The following is an 8,206-nucleotide window of genomic DNA, read 5'->3' on the forward strand; positions in this document are numbered from 1 at the left end:
AGCTGGTAGTTCTACAGATCCTAGAAAATGAGGCATTACTCGCCTGCAGTTACTGTTTTTTTTATTGCATCTTACTTTGCTTCATTCCCGCCTGAGCATCTAAATTTCACAATAGATCATCACCTGTGTTGACCCTCATTCATGATGGTGGCTTTCTTCTGTCTCGACATATAGTTTATTCTTCGAAATGACTGGGTTACTCTTGAAATTACTTCGGAAGTTTTACTTGCGAAAAACGACTTTTAATTGAACATCTCGCTCGAGTTTCATGATATGCAAAAGCATGCTAAATGATTCATGGCTTTTGATAAGTACAACGCTGTGAGCAGGATTCGAACCTGCGTGGGCAACCCCGTTGGATTTCGAATCCAACGCCTTAACCACTCGGCCATCACAGCTGCAAGACTGCCTCCTAGTTTTCAATGTAAAACACCCAAAAACCTGAAATACATCAATGTTGAAAGAACAATTTATCAAGACACAAAGATTTCGCCAAAACCTTTGCTGAGACGCAGGAGAATGTTACAGTTGCAGATTGTCCAGCTTTCACCACGGCCTGGAATTTGACACAGATGAACTTGTGAGAACGATTCTGCGTGGAGTTATAGAGTCACGGAATTTACACCACATTTGCCTCCTTGCATGTGATCGGTTTTGACTCAATTTCCCAGCATCTGGTGCTGAAGTGGAAATGCTAATAAGTTTTAATATTCAGCGCAATTTGGTTCCAGAAATATTCATCTTAAATATCTGAACACTGGCTCACATTCGGGAAAAAAATCCGAATTGGAACGAATTCGGAAACGATTGACAGTAATAGTTCCAGGAATGAAACTCTTAAGTTCTGACAACAAGTACAGAACTTGTGAGCACAAGAGAGGAAGATTGAGCAAAGCTTTGGAACTGGAAACCGTTTTGGCTGAATCATCTGCATTCTTTTTGAACGAAAATTGACCCTCTGCCCCAACTTCACCATGTTGGACAGATATCCTAAATTAATCTGGCCCCACCTTTTAACATTTGGCCCACATCCTTCGAAACGCTGGTTGCTTATATTCCAATTCAAATGACATTAAGTTTTGTAATTGTGCCAGTCTCCAAAACTTTCTCTGGCAACTCATTATAGACACGCCTGAAAAAGTTGTCCATTTGGTCACTTTTAAATCTATCACCTCTCACTTTAAACATAATCTTTCTAATTTTGCACTCCCTCACCAGCGGAAAGCACCTTGTCTACTCACCCTATCTATGTCCCTCAAGATTTAACACAGAACAACGAATTGACTTTATCATACTTGTGAGATGGGAAAGGTCCGTGCATGTTGGTAAGGGGTGATATTCAGTCCCTTGAGCGGGGGGAACTAGAATCAAGAGATGTAGAGTCAGTTTGGATAGAGATGAGAAATTCTGAGGGTAAAAAGACCCTTGGAAGTTATCTACAGGCCCCCAAACTGTAGTCTGGATGTCGGATGTAAGTTGAAACAGGAGCTGAAATTGACCTATCGCAAAGAAGTTGCTGCATGTGTAATGGGGGATTTCAACATGCAGGTAGACTGGGAGAATCAGGATTCAATTGGACATCAAGAATGGGAATTTGTGGAATGCCTCCGAGATAGATTCTGAGAGCATCTGGTGCTGGAGACTACCAGGGAGAAGGCAATTCTGGATGTGGTATTGTGCAACGAACCGGAATTGATCAGAGACCTCGAAGTGAAGGAGCTATTGGGAAGTATTGACCATAATACAATAAGCTTCGATCTGCAATTTGTGAGAGAGAGGTTACAATCGGAAGTGATAATATTTCTGTTGAATAAAGGGAAATGTGGAGCTAAGAGGGAGGAGCTGGCCAAGGTTCAATGGTGCAATACCTGAGCAGGGATGACAGTGGAGGAACAATGGCGGTTATTTCTGTGTATAATGCAGAAGATGCAGGATCAATTCATTTCAAAAAGGAAGAAAAATCCTCGGAGGAGGCATGGGTGGCCGTGGCTGACGAGGGAAGTTTGCTGATGATGCAAAGCTGGATGGTATGGGTGAAATATGAGGAGGATGTTAGGAGATTACAAGGTGACCTGGACAGCTTAGGTGAGTGAACAGGTGCACAGCAGATGCAGTTTAATGGTTGTCCACTTTGGCGTCAAAACCACTATCTAAATGAAGTCAAGTCAAGTAAAGGGGTAGTACAATGAGATCTGGGTGTTCTTGTACACCAGTCAATGAAGGTAAGCATGCAGGTAAAGCAATTAGCGTATAACGCGAATAGCTTGCTTGTCTTCATAAAAAGAGGGATTGAGTATAAAAGCCAAGAGGTTCTTCTACAGCTGCACAGGGCCCTGCTGAGACCACTCCTGGAATATTGTGTGCTGTTCTGGTCTCTAAATTTGAGGAAAGACGTTCTGGCTATTGAGGGAGTGCAGCGTAGGTTCACGAGGTCAATTCCTGTAATGGCGGAACTGCCTAACGCTGAAAGACTGGAGCGACTGGGCTTGTATGCCCTTGAGTTCAGAAGACTGAGAAGGGTTCTGATTGAGACATATAAGATTATTCAAAGATTGGACACGCTGAAGGCAGGAAGCATGTTTCCGCTAATAGGTGAATGCTGAATCAGAGGACACAGCTTAAAAATGAGGGGTAGACCATTTAGGTCAGAGACGAGGAGAAACTTCTTCACCCAGAGAGTGGTGGCTGTGTGGAATGCTCTACCCCAGACAGCAGTCAAGGCCCATTCTCTGGATTCATTTACGAATGAGTTGGATAGAGTTCTCAATGATAGTAGAATCAAGGGTTATGGAGATACGGCAGGAACAGGATACTAATAAAGGATGATCAGCCATTATCAAATTGAATGGTGGTGCAGGCTCCAAGGGCAGAATGGCCTACTCCTGTACCTATTGTCTTTTGTCTATTGGCGTTATCCAGTGAATTGAAATTGGGCAAATCCTGTCTTAATATTTTTACGATTTCAAAACGTAAGAGGTGATTTCATTGAAAGCTGCAAAATTTTTGAAGAGATAAACAGTATGGTGCAGTTAAATTGTGTGTCCTCACTGATTAATCCAGAAGAAGCTGCTCAAAAGATTAAAATTAAGCATTGTGATTGATGAACACAGTGAGAACTATTAAATTTGAGTCTTAGTCTGGAGAAGTTTCTCCACTACAGTGAACGATGGATATTTGATCTTTGAATGCCTTTAAGTTATGTTTGTTACTTTTTGAATTAACAACGGCCTTAAGCCTTACGCGATTATACCTGTACAAGGCTAAGAAGTGTTCAAGCGTCCGTGATCAACATAAGCAGTGGAGCATGCTTTCCAGTATAAATCGTCTGACCTTTCGCAATCATCCTGCATGCACTCCAAAGATACTTCACTCAGAGTGAACCTGCTCCATTGATAATAATCCCGTCATACAGGGCTCTTCCATTGGTCCCAAAAACACATTTTTGCGATAAAGATAATTTAAACATTTTTTTTCCAATTTTGTCAGTAAATATGAAGGCCATGTTCAGATAACATTGACTGCATCTCAAGAATCATCACAGAATATTGCGAAACCAAGCAATCTGCACCCTTTCATAAGGCAATTATACTTCGGACAACATGAAGGCAGATGAAGATAAACACCCGATTGGATTGAAGACACAGTTCATACAAGCACAAAATTGGTAAGCCTGAAAAAGATGCCATTCCTATATCACAGACCATAGGGCGTAGGAGCAGAAATTATGCAATTAAGCCAATGGGGTCTGATCCACTATTCAATCATAGCTGATCACTTTCGCAAAGTTTGTATACCCCATTTTCCTTTGATCCTTGATACTCATTCAGGTATCTACCACAGTCTTAAAAATACTAAACGAATTGGACTCTCTAGCCTTCTGTGGCAATGTTTTCCCTTCAAACACCACTCGCTGGCTGAAGATATTTTTCCTTCTCCCCGCTCAATAAGGTCTTCCCTTCGTCCTAAGGCTGTGCACTCGGTTACGAGTCTCTCCCAAAATGAAAACAGCTTTCCAACATCTACTCTGCATTGGCCATACAGTATTCTTTACGTTTGAATGAGATTCTCCCTCATCTTTCCAGCCTTCATAATGTAAAGATCCAGAATCCTCAAGATTTCCTCAAACATGAAGCGTTTAATTCCTTGGACCATTCCAGAAGACCGATTCTGAAACGTGCCTGTTAGCGATTGTTAACCGATAATCATTACCTCATGAACAGCCCCTGATTTTTCGTCCTAAATTTGCACACTATTACTATTCATATGATCACCCAATGCCCACTTGAATGCCTCAATTGCTTTTGTTTTTGGGCATTTCCATATAGTGGATCTCATTCCCTAGTTTGTCATTGTAGGTTCTGAAAAATTCATTCAGGGGATCATTATGTGGCTGGCTATGTTAGCATTTGTTGTCCATCTCTAATTGTTCAGAAGGTATTGAGTTTCAACGAAAATTGTGTGGATCTGAACTTACATTCCCATCGTAATGGACAATGGTGAATCAAATGGTTCTCCCCGTGTCTGCGTGGGTTTCCTCCGGGTGCTCCGGTTTCCTCCCACAGTCACAAAGATGTGCGGGTCAGGTGAATTGGCTATGCTAAATTGCCCATAGTGTTAGGTAAGGGGTAAATGTAGGGGTATGGGTGGGTTGCGCTTCGGCGGGTCGGTGTGGACTTGTTGGGCCGAAGGGCCTGTTTCCACACTGTAAGTCTAATCTAATCTAAAAATGGTAAAGATATGACAGGTACCTCCGCTCACCAGTATGGTAGCAGAACAGAAGAAACACTGCCAGAATTGAAAATAAGCATTACTTCAAAAGATTGTCTGATATTATAAGGAAATTTATGGACAGATGCCCGTGGAGTGAAGCAGGCATTGAAAGGATGGAGTTTTGTACATTTTAGACCTAAGTACACACTTGTAAGAAGGTTATACTCTGAAGAAACTGGGTTGCGCATCTAGAAAAGTAAGCCTTTCTGCACGCCAGTTCAGTTCATTCTTTTATTCTATTCGACAGCGTCACAAAGAACAAAATGTCAAGCAGCCCTTTTGTCATGACTCGGACGTTGTGAGTGCAAAATGGTTCATTGAAACATTGCACTCTTTCCTTTTTCCCTGTCCCTGAAATTCTCCTGCTAGATAATGCAAGATTCTCCCACAACCTAAAAATATGCACATTAGCAGAACTGACAATGCAAAACTCCCCACAGTGTTCAAGCACGTTGAGGTGCATTTGTCACGTGTAAATATAGGATAACGGGGAAAAGGGAATGTTGATGATTGGGTTAATCTTGCAGTGTTGGTGTGGACTTGTTGTGCCAAAGGATCTGTTTCCGCACCTTAGAGATTCCATTTTCAAAAAATGTGCTAATTCTGGCTAACATGCATGTGCACATATTCAACATGCTACTCATTTCCACCACCCACCCCACCACAATGGTAGTGCACGAGCGCGTTTTACTGCGTACATGTAAGTTGCAAGGTGCTGAACTTTCAGGAAGACATACACTATAAAACGAAACGTGGTTTCGAGAACGTGGGTGAGTGATATTGTGAAACTTGACCAGAGTCGCCCAACTGAAATGATGTTCCTGCATTCAAAAAGATTGGTTTCAACAGATTTATGGAATGAAATTGGGAAATTACTTCAGTTCAACAAAGATTGCGAATGAGATCGTTTCCAACTTGCATGGTGTAGTTCATGAACGGTGATTGTCTTTTTATATCAGTTAATGGAGAAGATGCAGCCTTTTGAATCCTTGATTACCACTTGGTCAAAACGTTTGCACTTTGCACCACGCGTATAGGATTGAATGGACTGGAAGTACTCCTCGATTATTTGTGACAAATGTTTGAGTCTATCGTGAAGAGAAAGTTTTCCTTTCAGAAACTATTCTCATGCAACCGAGAAAAGAGCTTCGAAGGCTCAACTCCTGAATAGGAATTGAACGTGATTCACAGTGGGGAAAGCGTTTAGAGCTGAACCGCCATGGCATGACAATCACAGGCATCTGTCAACATCAGATAAAGCATATTGCTTGAACAACTTTGCAATGTCCTTCAACTGCAAGGAACTGAACTAACCTTCACCGGGGAAAGCGTTAAGAGCTGAACACTGGACAGCCATGGCATGACAATCACAGGAATCTGTCAACATCAGATAAAGCATATTGTTTGAACAACTTTGCAATGTCCTTCAACTGCAAGGAACTGAACTAACGTTTACTTTCCTGGCTACCTAACCAATTACAGCCTGGAAATCATCTGTAATGGCTTCTCCTGACCCGCACGATTAACTCTGATGAATCAACAGGATCGAATTACGGCCTCACGATTCATGATTTACTTTCGTCTCTTCAGCATCAGCACCTGAAAACATAGCACTCGTTTTCTTCTGAAGCTGTTAACTCTCAGCTCCACTCCCTGTCCAAGTCAGTCACCTCCAAGTCATCTGCATACAGAGATCGAAACGTTAAAGCTAAGAGCAGGTATTCGACACTTCAGCATTACTCTGTCATTCTACATAATATTGGTTAATTGTCTGCCTCCTTACAATATTCCTGTTTGCTCTTCACGCCCCCTGAATCTTTTGACATCAAATCAAATAAATGTATTTTCGCATATGCTCGGAGATTTGGCCAGCACAACCTGTTGTGGTATCGAATTACAGAGGTGTCCTCTCTGACTCAAGAAATGTTTCTTCATGTCAATCCTTTTGTTCCATGCACCATATAATTCTGGAAGTCCTCGTTCTATACTCGGAAACATCCAGCTACTCTCTCTATTCCTAAGAGAATTTTATGCATTTCAATAATGTTCCGTTATATTTATCTAACATTTAGTGGAAACATATGCAGCCGAATCAATCTCTTCTTAAATGACAAGGCTGCCATTTCCAGTGTCTGCTTGTTGTTATCGTTGGATGACCTCTCCACCTCTTCCTTTTTGAAATCATTTCGCATAATTTCATGCGAAATCACACCGTATTGCTTGCTTGCATATACAATTTTTCTTGACTGCCCTTATACTTCCTTCTATCTTCTTCACAACTCACAACTCCCCTAATGTGCATCAGCAGCGTTCTGAGCAGTCTAACCGACCATCCGTTGCTGTTAATCTCTGAAGACAGCCACAGGGTAATAACTGATTTTTATTTTGTGACTTTTGCGTTTCAAAATTCTAAACGTTCTCCTGTCTCTGTCTAAATAGGCAAATATTTGCTTTTCCATTAATTTGCTTTCCATGTACGTTAATGTTGATTCCTGGAGTATATAATTCTCAACTGTGCCGTCAATTTATGTTTCACCTAACCTTCATATGTAATATACTTGCAGCTTGTAAAGAATGACATATGCATTAAAACTATAAAAATGTGCATAATTATATATTGCTAATAAGATGTTACTTTTCCATTTGCAGAATCAGTGTATTATCCCCTAATTATTGACCACATGTATTAAAGCATTCTGGGACATCGCAAATGCGTGACAATGGCAGCGATTCCACACATCCTGAACTGTCAAAGATCTGAATTGTGAAACATGTCTATACATTTCATTATCTCATTTGCTCCCTTTTTCTCTGCCTCGTTGTCCACCCTGAGTCGCTGTCTGGAACTTAAAAGAAGTCCTCTCGGGTAGATCATTGTAATTATTTTTTTAACGATTTGATTGCTTCACTGTATGAACTTTGGAGCCGCAAATATTTCCAGTGATTTGCATTCAATATCCCTACCGGATATTGCAAGACTGTGATAACGCAAGAGTAGTTGTTTTCAGCTGAAAATTTATATACAAATATCTTGTGAAATTTCATTTTAAATCAGCTACCATGAAACATGAAAAAATGATAAAGCGAGATACACAGCTTTAATTCGTCAATCCCTGAGGCAGATATAAATGATACTCAAACCCCATGAAAAAGACAAAGCTTGCATTCGCACAGAAAACACAAAGCCTTTATCAGGACAGTGGTGATATGCCGAGCAGATTGAAGAGTGTTAAGGCCATCACCAAAGACAACATAGCATCGTCAACTTGTGCTCGTGATACCGACTTCCCAGATGAGTTGAACAACATCTATGCATGGTTTGAGTCATGAAATGATGTGAAAGCGGGGAAGGCCATTCCTACCACGCCCGCTCCCACTCCCCCACTCCGGAACCAATGAACTGGTATTGTGACTTCTTAGGACTGACGTGAGGAAA

General features: G+C 41.3%; 1 non-coding gene across 1 annotated transcript; it reads right to left on the reverse strand.

Annotated features, from left to right (window-relative positions):
• Positions 1–317: 317 nt before the first annotated feature.
• On the reverse strand, positions 318–398 carry trnas-cga (transfer RNA serine (anticodon CGA)). The gene has a single exon. It is a non-coding gene; the product is annotated as a tRNA-Ser (tRNA).
• Positions 399–8,206: the final 7,808 nt, after the last annotated feature.

The sequence above is a fragment of the Hemiscyllium ocellatum genome, chromosome 50 (genome assembly GCF_020745735.1).
Source record: "Hemiscyllium ocellatum isolate sHemOce1 chromosome 50, sHemOce1.pat.X.cur, whole genome shotgun sequence".
NCBI lineage: Eukaryota > Metazoa > Chordata > Chondrichthyes > Orectolobiformes > Hemiscylliidae > Hemiscyllium > Hemiscyllium ocellatum.